Here is a 16731-nt window from a genome sequence, read left to right as displayed (position 1 = left end):
GTTGTTTACAGCTTCGCTGTCCAACCACATTCAACGCGTGAAATTGGAGACCATTTTTATGCGAAGCATATTACGAGAGCTCAACCCAGCTCCTCAGGCGCGGCGGTGTCGCCTTCAATGCCACGTGACACCGTGACGTCACGACAGAGGAGAAACGGGGCTCCAACTCGCGCCGTCGCTCACGGCGTCGCCTTCAAGGCTGACCATGTGACACCGTGACGTCACTACAGAAGAGAAACGGGGCTCCAACTCGCGCCGTCGATCGCGGCGTCGCTGCGCTTGCCTCTGCTAGACACTCACGAGCTGAGATGCCTCCTGGAGACAGAGCTGCTCGTTGGAATGAGAAGCGAAGGTTGCGGCGTGCTACAGAGACTGTTTCTAAGTGGCTTTGCTACGGCGCAGCGACTACGCGCCCCGCATCGGACGCGGTGAGCGTCGAGCAACGCAGCGTTCGGCGCGACAACGAAATGTGCGCCTGAGCAAGCGCCGCACGCCTGAGCCGACGCCGACGACACCGGCTTTTCTGCGACACGAGCTCCTTAACGCTGTCGCGTTAAAATAAAGGCTAGTATGCTTCGCATCCTGGGCTTAACCTTAGCTAAGCCACAGCCATTTTTTTTCGTCCACTGCTCTGTCTGCACCACTCTATATGTAGAGTTACTTGCACTTTCGCCTCCAATGCCAAGGCTCTCAAAGTCCAGCGCTGCTTCCAGGGTTACCCCTTCAACAACCGATGTACCAATGCCCTCACACAGGAAGTCCACATGCTTAAAAGTTGCGTTCTCTTTGCCACACGCCAGACAGAGCACGACAGTCACAGCAACGTTACCAACGAGCGAGCGCGTTTACGAAGCCCACCGGCCCCTGCCTCGAAAGAGCAGCCCCAAGGTACTGTCATATTTGCAATACTCGTGCTGCCATCTCGCAGATCTATGCAAAACTATAAGGGTATAGCATCGCCAGCCTCTGAGATTAGCATACGCGTGGTCGATTGTTTGAAATGAGCGCTAATTTCAAAGCCCTTGCGAACTCTCCAACATAGGTCGAAAAAATGAGCGGATACTCACTCACTAATATTTTTGTAAACTATGCACTAACTCATTCTTATGCGCAATCACTCGTCGGCACTCATTTGCGTTCCTACTCATGCAGGAAGGATTTTTCCTTCCTCTATGCTCCTCCTACTCATGTTCTCCACACCCTCTCACGTTCATAGTGGCCTACATGCGCACTTACCGGCACCAACTCGGTCACTCACTCGCTCACTCATTCGCATACTAACGTCCCTTCAAACTTGCCGGCAATCACTCCCGTTCATACCCACGTACATCCACACGCTTCGTCACTCGCTAACGCTCTGGTATATCGCGCCTGTGTAGTGAGTGTGGGGCGAGTATGAGACCACTCGGTCACCGCACTCGTGAGCGAGTGTGGTGACCTATGCTCTCGAACTCTTGGTTATTTGTAAGAAGGAGCAGAGGATAAATTCAGTGAAATATTAGACGGTGACTGAGGCACACAAATTCTGAATGGTGAGGCAAAAATAATACTTTCGCATTAAACGCTGAAGAAGTGACGGTGCAAGATTCAATTATAACACATACGGCGTTACGGTCCGAACGCTATAGCTTTTGGAATTGTATCTTGCTTCATGATTATTTAAACTTTTCTGATGAACAGCCTGGCTAACGCTAGCTGTGACACGCGATAGCTAGGCTTGCTAAGCCATCCTGGATGCCAAAGCGAAACGCAGGTGGCGACGGCGCCCTCACCTTCCTCCAGAAACTAGCCGTGACGTCACGGATTTTGATCGCGTTTACTCGCGGTCTAGTCACTGTTTATCGGAAAGAAGGAATACGCACTGCATTCCACAGAAACTAATTCTACTGAAAATGGCCAGTTTCTATAACTTTTTCTGCGCTCATGCAGCTCTAGTAGTACAAAATACTTTGAAATTTGTGACGTCGCGGTGACGTATGCACGTGCGCTAGCGAGACCCGCACTTTGGTTTCGGCACTAAATAAACATAGGGATGTTTGCCATTAATTTTCCCCCAAGAATAGCCGATTATTTCCTGCTAAATGAATGAAAATAGATTCGTAAAATAAATGTTTACTGATTCATCGGATCAAAAAATGCAGTAGATCGAATTGATTTGGAGTCTATAGACAGCGAAGCTTTGTGTGAGTGCATAGAGTCGACACTCGAGTACACGTACGGTGTTGCAGAAGTTCTGATTGGCTGGGCCGGTGTGTACGTGAGAAGGAGACAGGCGCCCCGAGACATTCAGGACTTGAACATTAGACGAAATTAACATACCACTATAGGTGGACCCTCAAGGCTCATTCACGCTAGGCCAAGCCGACGGCCGGCGACAGCGTTTTTTACCTTCGCGTCGGTGCCTCTGTCACACTGTACCGACGCCGACGTATCCGCCGACCGTCGGCAGATTGTCGGCGTCGGTACAGTGTGACAGAGGCGCCGACGCGAAGGTAAAAAACGCTGTAGCCGACAGTAGGCAGAACGAAATCGGTGTCGTGTTGGCATCGTGTGAATGAGCCCTTACACAATACCCTTCCCTGGCGTCAGTTCCGCCGCCAAAGAATGCATCGTTGCCCTATCATTTTCTCATCGGCAGCGCGATTTTGACTGTTCATGCGCGCTGTTTCGCGCCGGTCGATCTTGCAAGCGATCACGCTATCTTGGGAGGAGCCTCACCTGCATTCTTGTCACCGAGAAACATAATAAATCCACAAATCATGCAAAACTCTATTTACGCTAGTCAAACCAGTAAAATGGTGGTCATCAAAATAGACGTTGATTGAAAATTGAGTTCGTCCAGTCACAGATAACTGAGACGGAAAAAAATATTCGTCTTGGCTTAACACTTACTGTTTTTGGTAAGTTCAGCGCATTAGCCGGACGGCGGATGCCGGCACCAAGCACAGAATTTCCACTGAAGCGCCATAGTGAGCACAGAAATGCCGACGACCGGCCGTGGTTGCTTAGCGGCTCTTGTGTTGCGCTGCTAAGCACGCGGTCGCGGGTTCAAATCCGGGCCATGGTGGCCGCATTTCGATGGGGGCACAACTCAACAACACCCGATTTAGGTACAAGTTAATGAAGCCCAGGTGGTCAAAATTATTCCGGAGTCCCCCCCTCCCCACCATACTGCGTGCCTCATAATCAGATTGTGGCTTTGGCGCGTAAAACCCCATAATTTATTATAAATGCTGAGGGATAAGACATTGCTGCAGACGGCGCGCGTCTTTGTTGCAGAGCAGCTAAGACACATTATACACGTGTGGCTTTCCGGCGCCGTCATTGTGAAACTAGCCTTCCGAGGCCTGGGCGTTTATCAAGCGCGGCGCTCGTTGTGAGATCGCTAGGATGATGGAGTTCCCAAGATTTCTACAAAAGTTTCTACCAGAAGCGTGTAAAACGGTATCGCTCGACATCTGCAAGCAGCCCATGCAAACCGACCGCCACGAAGAGCCAGCTAGGTATACTTGCGCAGAGAAGATTGGTGCAAAGGAGGAGCCGCTCCTCCTGGCGAATCTGAATTGTGCCGCTACCCCCCTTCATTCGCACCACTGGGACACTCAGTTTTGTGTTCCCGCTGTATCTATTTCCACTTTGCGAGCATGCATGCACCAAGGTGCGTGTGTTGTTGCACTGTTTCGCCATGAAGGTGGAGCCAACGGCGTAGGCGGACCACCTACTTGAACGCAGATAACGTCATTGGCTTTGTTGCTATCGGCATCTGGGGAAAACAGATTATTTTTAAGCAGGAATCTTGTGGTAGAGGTGTGCACAGATAATCACGTGGATGTGTACTCCAATATCAGGGGCAGGGGGTATATTTGCCAAGGTTGACGACTGGACGTGTTGGTATAGCATATTAGAGGTTGGATTGCGCAACATTTTGACGAGACACACAGAAGAGACACACACCACAGAGCGCTACTTGCAACTATCGTTTTATTCCCTTGTCAGTGGAATAAATACAGGAAGATACTCAGGTGGGAAGGCGGTAGCGACAAAAAAACAAACAAAAACAAAAATAGTTTTGACAAACATTGCCATCTACCAATATTGGTAGAAAACAATCACATGATAAAGCCGGCTTGGCCAAGCCGGCTTTGTCATGTGATCGTTTTTGCTGCACTCGACATCACAAAAAAAAAAAACCCAGGACACGAAATTTCCGATTAGCGCGTGAGGAAATCTAATTCCTTTCCACTAAGGTATACTGAGGGCGTGCTCACGCACATACTTCCCAAACGCGCAATCTCAGCGGCTTCGATTATCTCCCGCGTTATTTGGCTGCCATCTTTGCTCACAATCTTACAATTCTTGAATAATGGCAGACATCCGCTATCTCTACAATGTATCCCAAGGTGTCCGGCGACTGTTCTTGTAACGTTATAATCATGTTCCTTTAATCTTTCGTTTAAACATCGTCCAGTCTGTCCGATGTACTTTCTGCCGCACTGAAGTGGAATGGAATATACCACTTCCTCAGTGCAGTCGACGAACTTCTTTCTGTGTTGTGTTTCACAGCCTCGTTTCTGCGTGGCACCTGGGTTAACCTTTGCACACATGCTCAGCAATTTCTTCGGTGCGGAAAACACCACTTTTACCTCGCATCTTTTACCAATTTTGTTTACTCGGTGCGCGATCGAATGAATGTACGGCATCACCACTATTTTTTGTCGTGTGCTTGGACCGCACGGCTCCTTCCCAGATAACGGTGCCCTGGTTCCGATTTCCTTGAACAAACATTGTGCCACAGATACTAATAGATGTAAAGGATAACTTGCCTCCGTGAGCCTGCGCGTTTGCTCCCCAAAGCTGTCAGCAATGCTATGACGTGAAGAGCCAGACGGTGGAGCAATTAGGTTTCTTCACTTAAAACTAAGTCTGGGCTCCAGTCATTGTTGTTGGCAATACGAACCACGTGCAAATAAGCCTCTTTTGCCCTTCGAATCTGTGCATTCCAAAATCGTAAAACGAGGCATAGTTAAGTCATGGTACAGAAACGCGTTGCAAAAATCGTGCCATATATATATATATATATATATATATATATATATATATATATACACACACACACACACACACACACACACACACACACACACACAGTTACAAGGTTCTAGCTCAGCAGTGAGGGTAACACATCTACCGATGGTCCCGACACCTAGACCTCTTCACCTCCCAACGTCCTTTTGTCCACAGCGGCACAGACTCATACGTGACAATATGCAATAGAGTTTTACGACGAGATCATGTTTTTTTTATGATGGGACAGAGCGGATATTGGCATTTGATTGTGTGCTATCTCCATTTAGGTTACGTATGTTGTGCATCTATCGACCTGCGCAACCCACTAAATCCCATTATTTTTTCGTTACCTGGACGTCTACATCCTGGCCGGTCATCACGCGGTGCTTGTTGGGGATTTTAATTGCGTTTTAGACACGCGAGCACATGTGCAAGGTCCGGGCTGGGGTCGCTCTGATTGGAATGCGCGGGAGTAGCGTCGCCTCGTCCAGCACTTTTCGTTGCTGGATACATATCGACTTTTTCATGGTTCTTCATATGTCTGGACATGGCGATGCGGTGCGTCGTCAAGCAGGTTACGTTACGTTGGTTAGGCTATGTGCCAAGCAATTTAGCTCAGTATGGCTCCCAATCTGATGTGATAAATTTACTTTCATCTCCTGTTTATATTTCCGATCAAGGCCAGCTTTGCTTAAAGTTTGCTTCCCCCCTTCGTCATCAGCAAAACCTTGGCGTCTCGACTTTTGCGTTCTCACGACGCGCACTCGCGCTCTTGTTTGCAAGAGTCTTGCAGGCCTCTCTTTCTAGATCTGACCCGGAGTCATGGGACGCGCTCAAGGTGCAGTGGCGTCTGCATTGTTCAATTGAAGGTCATGCACTCGGATGACGCACGTCAGACGAACTGGCGTATACTGCCACGAAACCCCGTATTGCCCTTCGGGTCAATCAACTGGCTCCGCTGATGCGGTAATGGTAGTGTGTGATACGGAGGCGCTTCCAACGCTTTCTCGCAGCGTCGTTTTTGTCAGAGGCTCCTTGTCGATGCAGACGTAATCCGAGTGCACACCCTGAAGTTCTGCGCTTTTCAAGAAACTCTCTTTTTAGAGAGCCAAAAGCATTCGGTTCTGCGAACACAAGGGTACTTCCTGTTATGTCGCCTGCCACGCCTGATTATTTGCTCTTTTTATTGCACTTGGAAAACGTGGCGCGTACGGATATGCGAATAAATCATGATAATGTCGAAATGCTTAGTGAGCTGCCTCAGGTTCCACCTGAGGTCGCTGAACGTCTATGTGCACGACCGTCAGCTGACGAGCTGAAAGCAGCATTATCTTCCATGAAGCGTGGGGCGGCTCCAGAGTCGGATGGACCCGTAGACGTTGTGGGGTTCTCCTCCCGTGCTCTTGGGACAAAAGAACGACAAAACCGTAGTGCAAGCAATCACTAGGGCATTTATTGCACCTTTCACAGATCAGTGCCTGCTAACGGACTTGCTATCCACAAACCATGCTGATGGGCGCGCGACAAATCTAGAAGTCCGACTCACTGCGACCGGATAGCGAGCGACTATGTTCGCCCCGTGCTGGAGTCCAACGCCTGGTCGTTCGCGCGTACGGTCACGCGAACGGTGGCTCGTTCGTAGAGGCCCCGCGAGACGGTCTCGCAGAAGTATGGATCGGCGCACGCGCGGCACGCCCGCGCTGCTTGCCGTCCCCGACCTAAAGAGGAAGCGCCCTGTCTTTCCCGCACCCAAGTAACCCCGCCGTAAGGCGGCGCTAGCAGCGCAACACTCGCGCCTACTCTCGCACTGCGCTTCAACCACTCCGACCGCCGCGGGCGCCAGGCCGCGCGGCGAAGCCGCACTGCAGGTGACGGAAGCTAGGCGGGAAAACAAGATATCAGGGCACGCGTGAGAGTCACGCATCCCTACAACTTTTATCTAACATTAAGGGAAGATATTAGTGCCACTTCCGCCTCTGCTAATGATCATGCCGCTGCTTTGAGAACTTCGAATTCCCGTCGAGTTTTGGCGACTATCGTATTGTGCTGATACCTAAGCGCTATCCATCATCAGTTAGTCCAGAGGAATTGAGGGGAATTACGCCTCTGAACGTTGACTACAATACCTTCACAGCTGTTCTCACCCGATGCTTGGGAAGCTTGATGCCTTCCTTAATAGGACACCATCAGACATACTCACCATCAGACATACTCATCATACATACAGCTCTCTCCTACGTTACGCGTGACATAATGACACACACGCTGACCTGGTCAGCACGTGGTCCCTTAGTTTCACTAGATCAAGAAAAGGCATTCGATCACCTTGAACATAACTGCACATTTAATGTACTGATCTCGTTTGGCTTTTCGTCAAATTTTGTTGACCTTACTAGGACTATAGTGCCTATTTAAATATCCCAAGTACATTATTTCTTGGCGGTCGTGAAGGTGACCCATTTCCCGTTACTGGTGGTGTTTGTCAAGGGTTCCCTCTATCCCCAGTACTCTTTGTGCTCATCATTGAGCCATTTCTGCGCTCAGTACTGAGAGACCCTTACGTGCGCAGTCTCCTACTGCCTGGTAGCGGTGTTGATAAAGTGGCAGCCTTCGCCGATGACATCAAATTGTATGTCAGGAATGAAGGCAGCTTATTCCGTAGCCTTCGAATTTTCACTGAGTACCGAAATATTTCAGGTGCTGCGCTAAATTTTTGAAAATGTCGTTTTGTTCATTGGTTCACCACAGACACGCCTAAGACCCCTTTTCCATCTTCAGAAGAGCGATTCTCTTCGTATTTCAGGCCTAGATTACACCTATGATGGCATCATAGGGGTTGGAGTACTCGTGCGTTATTTGGGACCCGTTTACCAAAATCAACATTTACGCGAAAGGATACAGAGAAGAGCCATACGTTTTATTTTTTCCAAATACGGCCGAGAAGAGTCTGTTTCTGAATTACTGCGGTCAAATGGCTTTCACACCCTTCAAACGAGGCGAAAAATAATACGCCTGCAGTTCCTTTACTCCTTGATAAACCGTAAGCTTTCTTTAGATCCTAGTCCATACATAACACTTTCCGCATCCAGGAAAACCCGTCACTCCCACCCCCTCGCTCTCTCCCCTTACTTTACCAGGACAAACCTTTTTAAATTTTCATTCTTTCCTCGAACCATAGCAGAATGGAACCTCATCCCTTTTCATCATCTGAACTCACCTGAATCAATTCAAACTCATATTAGCATTTCGTAACTAACATTGCTGTTTAGTGTTATATTGTTTCATTTCTTGAATTTCATATTTTGCAATTCTGCCTTTTATACATGTACTCTTATTTGTTACCATGCCCCTCCTGCTTAGGCCACACGGCCTGCAGTATGCTGTAAATAAATAAACAAATAAATAAATAAATAAATAAATAAATAAATAAATACCAGACTCGCTGTGGCTCTCAGTTCTTGAAAATATATGAAAAGCGAAATACTTGAGACGCTCAAGGGTATGACTTATCCCTATTAGAAAGAATGTTCTCAGCACAGTCTCTATTTTTAGCCCGAGTGTGATACGTTTGTCACGTTGTACTGCCACCATTACGGGTTACTAGGTCCTTGCAGTCCCTTCTTGGTTCCTTTTCTTTGCTGGTCGGGCAGCACAGAACTGGTCCGTCGCGCGGCGCTTGGGCAACCACGCTTTCGCAGTGGATTCGCGTTCCTGTCCGTGTCTGTGCGCTGCCGGCTGCTTGCTCTGCGATTTCGGCTTCGTCTGTTGCAGGGTGATCAGTGTCCTGCGCGTGAACTGGACTGCTATTTCCTTGGCACAAAAATTCGTTACATGTTACCGGGCGCGCAAAAATCGCCGACCACAAGTGTTAAATTAACATTTAATCTATTCTACAGCGGCGGCATTTTATCGTCATATACAACAGGTATGTCCTCATGTAGACGTCCTCGAAAACCGTGTTGTAGATACTATGTCACCGTTACTGCTCCCTCCAGTTTCCCCAGCGCGCCGCGCACGTTCTCATAATGTGTCGTGGGATGCGATAGCAGCGTCATTTCTGCCTGACCACCTGCGTGACTTCATCTGCCGTCTAGGGTGGCAAGTGCTTCCAACTCGTGACTGGTTAATAGAGCGGTGGAGCGTAGTCCCATCTTCGCTTTGTCCCAATTGCCCCCTTTAAGAATCCAATAAGCATGGGCTGCTGCAATGCGTCGTCACCAGAGCATTTTGGAGGGTCGTGCGTGCTGGATTCCGAGGCTTTGGAGTTAACCGTTGTATTACATCTGGTCGCTGCTCACGTGGCCCCTTTGCGGCACTTTCAATTGCTGAGGGGGCTTTTTGTCCATGGCGCAACTGGTGCGAGGCAGTTACCGCAGGACATCGTCGCCGCGCTCTGTTTCCACCTGTGGAGAGGCTCTACATTCAGCTACAGCTGTCGTTTCTGTCAGAGGAGTTGTTCTTTCTCGGGGAAGAAGACTTCCTTCGACAGCGGTAATGCCGTTTCCTGTCGGCGCTTGATCGACCCGTATGGTTTAATTTTTTGGCCAGCCTGGTTCTTGTAGCCAGGCCACAAAAAGTGTTAATTGAATTTGCATAGAATGTAGACGCCCGTGATTTCTGCGTGTGCGTGCTCTCTTATACATGATCATTTGTGTGTATCTTGTAGCATCACTTCAAAATTATGTAAGGTGTCTCTGTCACATCATCATTGTACATAACCATTGTGTACACTGTATATATTTAACATCATTTTATACATATGATAATTAGTTTATGTGTAACTGTGCCTTTCCATGGGTCTCTGTGGTTATATTTTAGTGAGTGAGGACTCGAACACTACTTTGTAAACGTGCTGGGTGTACAATGCTTCGTGCTTTGTATGTGTTATCGTCCTGATGGAATTGTGCCACGATTCTAACTCAGTGTTCGTATTTCCCCTTGTTGAAATAAACTTTTTCTAAACACATAGAACCCCTGACACCACCGGCACAGCAGCGCGACTGTTTAAACCACACGCATGCTTCTCTAATGCCGACGCCAACTACAGTTCAGCACCTTTACGACGAAAGCCACTAGAACGGCATTCTTGGTTATACAGGTCACTTCATTGTAAAGGTCGCGCAGCGCACAGTTCACACAAGAGGGAGAGACATATTCTATCGTTATATAGGTCATTCCTTTTTTGTCGCGTTTGTTGTAGAGGTGCTGAACTGTAGTCGTCGGCATGCAAGCATGCTTGCGGTTTTAACAGTCGCACTGCTGTGCCTGTGGCTCGATGTGTTTAGAAGTTGATTTCAACAAGAGACGATACGAACACGTAGTCACAATCACGCCACAATTCTACCAGCACGATCACATATACAAATTACGAAGTATTGTACGCCTGGCACGTTTTGAAAGAAGTGTTCTAGTCTACACTCACCAACATACAACCACATACACCCACGGAAACGCACAGTTACACATGAACTAATCGTCACAGTAGACAAAAAGATGTTCGATATATGCAGTGTACACAATGGACACGTACAATGAGGTGATTTCCCATAGCTGTGTAGTGATGCTATGAGAAGCGTATATAGAGTTTTTAGAAAAAGTTTATTTCGACAAGAGACGATACGAACACCGAGTCATAATCATGGCACAAATCCACCAGGACAATAACATGTAAGAAACGAAACACAGCATGTTTTCAACGTAACTAGTCTCCGAGTCCTCACGCACCAACATATTAACACGTATATCCACGGAAAGGCACAGTTATTAAACGCCAACGTCAATCCAAGCGTTCTTAATTCAAGCCGAAAAACAAGCGGGCAGGCCTACGTGTTACCACTCACAACCACACCAGTCACTCTGGCAAGTTTTACGGTCTGCTGACAAATCATTCGTCTTCGTATGACTACCGTGAAACAAGCAAACAGTTTTCGAGAACAACTTCGGTAGCAGCGAAAGCCTTTTAGCTTAACAGCTCTCAATGATAGCTCACAAAGAGCAAAGACGCGATGTTTATGGTCATATTTGGCAAGAACGCGTTTTTTGAGAGGTGAAAAAAAAAACACGTTGACGTCGACTCTCATTCGCAGAAAAATCGCGTTACGTGAATGTCGCCACGTAGGTGTGATGCTGCTCTGATACTTGCAGTGATCCAAGAATTTACGTCCAAAAGGGTTCATTAAAGGGTGGCAGGTGCCCGCTTGCCCCTGGTGCATATACCCAGTGGCGCAACACTGTGCGGCCCCACGGGTACATACCAGTGGTACGTCTTTTAGACATCTTTTATATATCGCCGGTGTTTTTTTTTTTTGCTGTTCCCCTCTTTACATGATTAGGTACGCGACAATGTTAACGTGCACAGCTATAGATAACATCTGGAATATAAATACTGGAGCTCCACGTCTTAGTTTACCGCGTTGAGCTCTGTTGGCGGGGTGCATTTGTATCACATTTTGCCCTAGTTTTCTACTTTATATATTACCTGGTGCCATAAATGGCGCCTGCCTCGCACAAGTGGAGACACACGAGAATGCGTTTCCCGGTAAGTCAGGCTTTAAAACCCGCAATGCGAAGTCACTGGAAGCATCATGATCGCCCTCGTCCCGTCCTCTGCTTCTCATGCCAGCACTAGAAGCACATATATGGAAATGCAGGAAAAAACTAACAGTAAAGGGGAAAAGAAATGCAGTCATAATAAAACACAGAGCGCTATTGGGATACAACAGGTACGAGGTGCTCCGGGGTATGTGCAAAGGTATAATGGTTGCAGGACTTACTTTTAGAAATGGGATATTTTGCTTGAAATCAGGGGTACAATCAGGCCTCCATGGCAACGAAAGGTCAGTGGGACGCCTCGCATTGGACGTTCACGGGAAGACAACAAATGAAGCTGTGCAAGGTGATATGGCCTCGACAAGTTTTCAAGTGAGAGAAGCGCACAGTAAAATTGATTATGAGGTGCGCCTAAGGGATATGGAAGAAAGTAAATGGGCTGGGAGAGTTTTCAAGTATTTGTGCAGGAATAACACTGATTCACAGTGGAGGAAAAGAACTAGCAAGCTTACGAGCAAGCGTACGGCCTGTAGGGTGAGCAACACAGCAACAAAGAACGTCAAGCGGAAAGTCAGAGAGGCTGAAGTAATCTCATGGGTTGCGGCAATGGAAAAGAAACCTGCGATTAGTAACTACCTAAGAGGAAAAAACGAAATCACGAAAGAAATGATCCATAATTCAAAGGGAGTCTCATCATTTTCGAATCGAGATCAGGATGCCTAGAACACGGAAGTGTAAAGCGAGATATGAGAGGGAAGAATGAGCATGTGCTTGGCTGCGGTAGAGGTAGGGAAACCGTGGAGCATGTTTTATTAGAATGTGAATATGTATGCCCAGCGGTCGATTTAGGCACCACCGACCTCCTTGAAGCCCTTGGGTTCAGCGAGAGCAGGGAGAAAGTAAACATGTCCGAAACAGAGATTAGTAAGAGGCGATTGGAAGATTGGTGGAAGAAACGTAGGGAAATATAAAAAAACGGAGACGTGCATAAACAAAGTTCACTATCGGGAGTCAGAAAATGTGGTTAACGGAATTCATCGTGATTTCCTCTTCTTTTTTAACCTTATAAGTAGTAAATTAGGCAAATAATAGCAAGAGCTTGATGGCGCAACGCATAGCCCCGTTCCAAAGGGGACGCTCATAACATCCATCCATACATGGAGTATGCTGCCGTATACTCCCGCAAGGAGCTGCAGGATTATATATACAGGAACAGCAGCACGTCGCTGACGTGCGCTTTACGACGGCCGCCCGATGCACAAAGCCTGGCAAAGGAATGAAAGTTCAGGATCGCCAGTCATCCTCTAGAGTCTGTAAAGGAGTATGGCTATCGAGGGCAATTACTTACAGGAGACGCTGATGATGAGAAGGAAATTCACAGAAGAAAAAAGTGCTTAAAGTGCATACGGCAGGCATTGCCAGATCCTGAGCTGGAGCTTACCACTATCATTGAAAAGAAAAGTGTACAATCATTGCATTCTACCAGTGCTAACATATCTGGGATATAATTATACTTGGAGGTTACCAAAGAAGCTCAAGAACAAGTTAAGGACTACGCAAAGAGCGATGGAACGAAAAATGTTAGGCGTACCGCTAAGAGACAGGAATAGAGCAGTGTAGATCAGGGAGCAAACAGGGATAACGGATGTTCTAATTGACATGAAGAGGAAAAAATAGAGCTACGCAGGCCATGTAATGCGTAGGATGGATAAATAGTGGACCATTAGAATTACAGAATGGGTGCCAAGAAAAGGGAAGCGCAGTCGACGACGGTAGAAAACTAGATGGAGTGATGAAATTAGAATATTTGCAGGCACAAGTGGGAATCAGTTGGCGCAGGACAGGGGTAACTGTAGATCACAAGGAGAGGCCTTCGTCCTGCAGTGGGCATAAAGATAGGCTGATGATGAATCTGCAGTTGCCGGGAAGCGGCAAATGTAGCATACGAAGCTGTGAATTACGTAAGTACACTTCCGTATGTAAAAAAAAAACACCTAGCAACTGATTTGTGTTGTGACAGCGCTATGGGAAGGCCACGTACAGTGAGGACTCCTGAAGAGCAGCGTGCATATGAGGCGCGGCGAAAGTGTGGCTAACTGTATTTCTCTCCTCTCTGGTCCACCCTTTGTAGGTAGTTGTTGAATGTCTTCGTCTTATAATTAGGGAAAGTGCATGTGAGTGTCGGCTTGTGAGTAATTTCACGCTACGTCGCAACGAATAATCGTTCTAGTTGTCGGTCACAGCTTCGCTGTCCAACCACATTGAAAGCGTGAAATCGGAGACCATTTTTTCGTCCACTGCTCTGTCTGCACCGGACTTACTTGCACTTTCACCTCCAATGTCAAGGCTCTCAAAGCCCAGCGCTGCTTCCGGGGTTTTCCTTCAACAACCGGTGTACCAATCTTCTCACACCGGAGGACAACATGCTTAACAGCTGCGTCCTCTTTGCCGCACGCCTGGCAGCTCGTCAGCTACACAGTACCGTTAAGCCACGCGAGCGAGCGCGTGGACGAAACCAACCAGCTCCACGAGATGTTCATTTGAGGGATCGCCAGCCGTTTGTGCGCAGGCGCGAGTAAGAACATACTCGAGAGGGAAAATCGGGGCGCTTTTGCTCCTTGAGTATATGACTCTGCTTAGGCACTACGGAGGGGGTTTCTCAGCGCGTGTATACACCAGAACACCGTGAATTCAAAGGGCGCCGCCATAATGATGAGCGCCGGTCGCGCCATCTATCCCAAGCGCCGCGAAGTAGCAGGCCTGGGCTGCCACGCCGGGAGATGCGACCCGGCGCGAAAGCGAAACTTGGGCTTTTTAGCTGGGCGGAAGGCGTGTTTCGCGTTTTTTCTAACCTGTCATTTCCGCTGTCTGGATTCAATCAAACTTCAAGACCTCATGCAAGTCCGCAATGGCCACACTGAGTGCTGTGCAGACTGCAGAAGCGAATACATCGGGTAGGTACGCTATTACGTTTGTACAAACCGCGCGCTATATGCTAGAACACGTGTGAGCTTTTTGGCACGTAACCTGTGAAGGAATTTACAGCACTGTGTTGGTGCCATATATTATCATAGCACGCAGAACACTGTCATCTGCATTTTCAGTTTGGTCTTGTTTGTCATGGTCTCTACTGGGTTGGCCGCGTTTGGCAACCAACTGGTGAGGTCGTTTGACTGCCTGGTTAGCAGACGCCTGCCCTTCACCACCTGCACATTGAAAACAAAATAGATGTTATAGTAAGAGGGGCTGTAGTTCTTTCCCATGCCATCACTGTTGCGAAGATATAAAGTCCTCTCAAAATGAAATAGAAAATACACCAGGCCAATTGTATCGTGCCACCACTTAAGAGTACAACATTCAGAACAAAAGCCTACAGCACTCGAACAAGCAGCATATTCTAAACCTGCACTCATTGGAAAATGAGGTACTAGAGTAGTTATAATGTTAAACTACATGTGCAGTCAAAGCCCGTATAAGAGGGCGACCATGACAGATGCAGGTGTTGTACAGTTGCACAAACCATGACAGGGCACGTAAAAATACCATCCCTACTTAAAGCTGCATCACCAGGACCCCTTTGGTACAAGACAACAACCGCACCTGCATTCCAAGAAATTAGCCCCACCATCTGCAGCTACCTGGTACCAGACCTGTTTCGCTTGTGCGAGGCCATCGGATTGTTGGCGCTCCCTTAGAAAAGAAGGCAGTAAAGAAAAAACTAGTGAGAACGATCAAAATTTTGTTACAAAATACAAGAATAATTAAGCACCTTATTTTCCTCGCCATATGAACGGAAATATTTTGCGCTTTGCCCCGCATAACAAACAGCCCGCACGCAGTTTAGAGCTCAGGAGGCTCAAATGAATTCGTTACGAATGACACCTGCAACACCAGCTCGTAAAGGTAGGTGCGCTGCAAGAACACCTTCGGCGACGAGTAGTCGTCCTTGACGTTTTTGTGGACGCATGCTACGTGACGAGCAGACTTCGGTTTACTTTCATTAGCAATAACGCTCACCAGCAAGGCCTACAACTTGTCGTTCACGCTTAATGGTCATTCCGTGCACCAGCTGCAAGTATCGCTAACCGCAAACTCAACTGTTCCGCTTAACCGTCGGGAGTTCTGCCTGAATGAAAACACGAAAAGGCTTGCCTTTTTGTTATAGCCAAGGCGAAGCACCGGCGCGGGATTCTGCTCTGTAGGCTTGTTGCCCAGCAAGTGAGCGGAGCAAACCTGCGTGTTACACGTATTACGTTTGTAGGGCGCAAAGTTGAACGTGGCACCAAAATATACACAGATCGAATACTCACTCGTGCATTTTCACTGGGTTGGTCGTTCTTCCTATTCACTGCAGCTATCCACCGGTGGCGCAGCTTGGCATTCTTCGTTGCGGATGGAAATCGGCGCAGGCTGAAAACACCGCACCGGCACGATTCCCTACGTGTGTTGTGCTCTTCGCAAACAGCGCTAAGCAACCTGCTCCTTTTCCGCTGGTTGTTTTGGCATCCAAACACGACGCAATGATGCCCAGATGACTTCTTCTACTTTGGATCCGTGTGAACGGGCACATTTCCGCACTTTGGAGCCCTATAGCTGGCGCTTGCCATGTCTACTGGTCGCCGGCGAACACACTTTGGCAGCCCAGTACAAAATGGCGCCGGTCGACCGGGCAACCCGGGTGCGAGAGTATGCGTTCGGTTAGTCTGGGTGGGAGACTAGCGTGTTCTGGTCTATAGACGTTTGTCCCAAGGCGTGCCGTATTGCGGAGTGGGGTCGAGTTTGTTTACATTCGGACGCTGGCTGCTGGCGCGTTGAAATAGGTGAAGCAGTTTGCACTGGGACGCCAGATTTGGCGACTGCTATGTCGGACAGACTGTCTCGCACTTGCAGCGCTCGTGCTAAGCCAGTCGTGGCAGATCATAGCTTTCTCGCGCCTTACGGCGATGTAACCTTGTAAATACATCACAGATGTTTCTGTGCGAGCAGTAGCGACCGTAGTAGAGCCCGGGGCGCTTATATTGAAAATCTAGAAGGCAGAGTGCCTTAGCAGCCGCGGTTGAACGCAGGTGGCTGAAAGGCTGCCGGTGACGATGACTGACTCAGCACCAGCGCCGC

General features: G+C 48.2%; 1 long non-coding RNA gene across 1 annotated transcript; it reads right to left on the bottom strand.

The window, feature by feature from the left end:
• Positions 1 to 14782: 14782 nt before the first annotated feature.
• On the bottom strand, positions 14783 to 16236 carry LOC135901274 (uncharacterized). Its single transcript, XR_010564077.2, has 3 exons — positions 15927 to 16236; positions 15769 to 15849; positions 14783 to 14822 (listed from the first exon to the last, which is right to left on the bottom strand). It is a non-coding gene; the product is annotated as an uncharacterized lncRNA (long non-coding RNA).
• Positions 16237 to 16731: the final 495 nt, after the last annotated feature.

The sequence above is a fragment of the Dermacentor albipictus genome, chromosome 1 (genome assembly GCF_038994185.2).
Source record: "Dermacentor albipictus isolate Rhodes 1998 colony chromosome 1, USDA_Dalb.pri_finalv2, whole genome shotgun sequence".
Classification (NCBI taxonomy): Eukaryota; Metazoa; Arthropoda; class Arachnida; order Ixodida; family Ixodidae; genus Dermacentor; species Dermacentor albipictus.
Note: the sequence above shows the minus strand (reverse complement) of the source record. Positions and strands in the feature narration are given on the sequence as shown.